Raw genomic sequence first — 4,057 nt, 5'->3', positions numbered from 1 at the left:
AGTGAGAACAGAAGATGTGAATGGCAGAACTATAGTGATGTTTTGAAGTCCAACCTTCAAAAAAAAATTGAATGCAGTAAAAACAAAAAGGCTATGTCCAAAACAGCTCAGTTATTGACTGAATCCTACCCAGCAGGAAGGGCTCGTGCAGCATAGGAAAGTGATGGGTCCAAGCCCTATGTCTTGGTAGATACATTTTTGTGGGGTTTCTCATAAGAATTATCCTATGGAGAGTGCTTATAAAGCTTTGAGCTTTCGGGGCCCCTGGGTGGCTCAGTCGGTTGAGCGTCCGACTTCAGCTCAGGTCACGATCTCGCGGTCCGCGAGTTCGAGCCCCGCGTCAGGCTCTGGGCTGATGGCTCAGAGCCTGGAGCCTGCTTCCGATTCTGTGTCTCCCTCTCTCTCTGCCCCTCCCCCATTCATGCTGTGTCTCTCTCTGTCTAAAAATAAATAAATGTTAAAAAAAATTTTTTTTTTAAAGCTTTGAGCTTTCACTTGAACTTTATAATGTTGCAGCCCAGGGAGAAGAAAGGAAGAATTCTCTATACACATGAAGATTATTTCATTTGCTAAGGTATTTATTTATTTTTAAAATTTTTTTAATGTCTATTTTTTTGAGAGAGAGAGAGAGAGAGACCGTGAGCGAGGGAGGGCAGAGAGAAGGAGACACAGAATCCAAAGTAGGCTCCAGGCTCTGAGCTGTCTGCATCGAGCCTGATGTGAGGCTCGAATTCACAAACCATGAGGTTATGACCTCAGTCAAAGTCTGATGCATAACCAGCTGAGTCACCCAGACACCCCCATTTGCTAAGATATTTAAAGCCAAGGTTACACAAAGTGTTTTTTTTTTAATTTTTAATGTTTCTATTTTTGTTCCTATTGTCCATCAGAAGCTTCTGATGAAAGATAGGGTCAAACTCTTTAGATCTCATATATGATATTATGATTCAGTCTGAATTATGCTTTCATTTATATCGTCAATATTAACTGAAGCCAATTGTGTGTCAGGTTCCATATATAATGATAGAAAGAAGAATTAAAACAATGATCGTATTTAAGAAGTTTTTAGTCTACCACATTGAGTTGTATGTCTACCAATCATTCATTTTTAAATTTACCTCAGTCTTCTTATTCCTAAGATATGTAGTTTGGAATAATAAATTTAAAGCACTCATCCAAACCTTAAACTTAATTATTTGAATGCAACTGAAAATTCCCTCATTCTCATCTTGAAGAGGAAAAGGATTAAAAAAAAAAAAAAAAGAACACTTGCCCCCTTTAAAGAGAAATATGGCACAAGCATATACAAATTATGACTCTAAATGATGTAGTTTTATAAATCTTTATTACTATGTAGTAGCAATGGAATTTTAATGGACTTTTCACACATGAAATATGAACATGGAAAAAAATCAGAAGGCCGATTTCCATGACAATTTGCTCGCAGGCAGAACCGGAAATATTTATTAAGAAAGGCTCTATATACAAATATCAAATCATTATGTTGTACATTTGAAACTAACATAGTGTTATATATCAATTACACTTCAATGAAATTTTTTAAAACACCGCTAAACAATACTGCCCTTGCTAATGTATAATGACAGTTATATTGAAGTCACCACACTTATCAAGAGTATATTTATAGTTTATAGAACCCATTTACACTAGCAGTTAGCTCGCAGACTTATCCATGTATAAAATATCCCGTAAGTGATTAAATCAATTAGGTGTATGGACAAATGGATTAGAAAAATACGTTTTATATAGAGTAAAATATATGATTAAAAGCAACATTTTATAGCTTCATTTGGAAATCTCTAGAAGCATTTTTTCCCTTACTAAGTAAATTTGAACTGTTAGGAAGTCCAAAGCTAGAGACATGTGTTATGTTTTTTAAATGGCCTCTGTAAGATGACAAATTCTTTGTGCCTCTGTATCTGTTCAAAAACCCTTAAGATTTTCTAGGAAATAGTTTGAAAAATAAGCTGAAAGTGTGTAGTTTAAAGTTAAAATATTGCCTGTTTCATTTTCTCACCTCAAGCCTAAAACATGTTGTATATGACATTGTATTGTTTCCCAGAGGAAGGGGGGTCATTGTATATCCAAATGTACAATGTTACATTTTAATTTGCTGGAGATCATGACCTGAAAATCTTTAAGTGTATGCAGAGTATGTTGCAAAGGAGGTTGTGTCTTGAAGACGTTTTTTCTCTTGTCATTCTAAACTCATACAGTAGCTGTGTTAGGTAGCACTGATGAGACAAGAGTCTAAAATTGGGCCAGCCACTGAAAGATTTATAATGTGAAGTTCTGAACACTTGGGGGTCACAAATTAATTGCTTTTCTAAAGACAACTTAATCATAAACAAAGTGGAACATTGTAATTTATCCTTCTGGATGACTGAGAGATTTAGGAGACACAAAAATTAGTAAAGATATTAGAGATTTAAAAAAACCACATTTAGAAAGTTGAACTCCCATTTGGATCCTTCTATGGGGCAGCTGAAGATGCATTAACGTTTCCTTCTTCTTCTTTTCATCTTTCACAAGAAAGATTTTACTACATACGCATCAGGTACAACTTACCACGTAAAACATTGGCAAGATAATTATTTTCTGTGACATCAAAGTGTCATGATAAATAACAGCTACCAAGCAGTTTTCAGTCTCCAAGTAAGTTTTGTAGAATTAATTCTTCAAAGTCAAACCGCTTTACTAAGTTGAGGATTTCCTTTTTATTTTAAATTTCAGCACTAAGAAGTCTCCAGTACCTTTTCTGGTCTTCTACCTTCACAGTACACCTGAAAGCCCTACCAATAATTGATTTTCATTCTCATTCAAATGTAAGCATCAGGCTTCGGAAGTTGGATATATACATATTTTACCCAGTTTCAGGATTTAAATACAAATAGGAATTTCAAAATATATTTCCTACTTCACATCATTGTGTCCTTTGCTAAGTTGTAAATAGAATTTACTCAGATAAAGCTTAATTTTATAAATTATACTAATACAAAGAAGATATTTATTTAGCTCTGATGATTTATGATAATGGATTCCCATTTTCATTTATCTTTCTCATAAATGTGATACTGAAAGTCTTTATTTGTTTGCTGCTTGCCTGCATCCAAATCAATTCTTTCTAATAAAAAAGTTTCTTATAAAACTCTTTTTATGGGATTATTCATCTTCCTACATGCGAAATAGATAGACTGATTGATAAATAGACATATGTTTATTCCAATTGTTTCCGCATAAATTCTGCATACATCTATATGATTAGATACAACATGCATCAATATATCAAGCTCAAAATTATCTTTTGTGATGAGTATGTGATGAGTATATTCCATTCAATATGGCCCATGTGGTCAAGAGCCTTTTTATATTATGTTTTACTACAGAGGACGGAAGTGGGGTCAAATAAAGTTATATGGATTTTAGCTCATTATTAAATAAGTGCTCTTTAATAGTAAAACTCTACCACAAAGCGGTGAACTGCTTCACAAAATAAATGAAAGCCCATACACTGGAAATATTCAAGCAGAGACCAAATTGGCTCATGTAATAGGTTTTGCCAAAAAAAGAGAAAAAAAAAAGAAAAACAAAAACAAAATCCATTACTGAATATGTGGTATCTTCCAAAATTAAACTGATAAGAACAGATACTACACTTATTCTTAGCCAAAAGGCAGAGAAGCGATATACCTTCCGAAATTAGTATCATGACATGTAGAGCCTTCCCTACCGACATCTGTATCCCTTACCTCTCCTCTGCTAACCACTTGGCAAAATCCACTATGATTTTTATTACCTACTACAGTAAATAAATGTCAATAGAACAAAACCAATAGTTGAGACCCAGGAATTCTGCTTCCAGCCCTGACTCACTATGTTTTTATAAAGTTAATTACTATTAATGTCATTTTTCTCGCTTGAGAAATGAAGGCATCTCAAAGGTCAGACATATGTTATTACCTCAACATGCTTTGAAAACCTGATCTCTTCAGGTACTGGTCTTAGATCTAGGTACAAAGCAGTGAACAAAAGAACT

The 4,057-nt window shown here is 34.2% G+C and overlaps 1 pseudogene; it reads right to left on the bottom strand.

The window, feature by feature from the left end:
• Positions 1-3,601: 3,601 nt before the first annotated feature.
• On the bottom strand, positions 3,602-3,707 carry LOC121031188 (uncharacterized; annotated as a pseudogene).
• Positions 3,708-4,057: the final 350 nt, after the last annotated feature.

The sequence above is a fragment of the Herpailurus yagouaroundi genome, unplaced genomic scaffold (assembly GCF_014898765.1).
Source record: "Herpailurus yagouaroundi ecotype Mexico unplaced genomic scaffold, PumYag 140, whole genome shotgun sequence".
Taxonomy (NCBI): Eukaryota; Metazoa; Chordata; class Mammalia; order Carnivora; family Felidae; genus Herpailurus; species Herpailurus yagouaroundi.
This window is presented reverse-complemented; position numbering and strand designations above follow the sequence as displayed.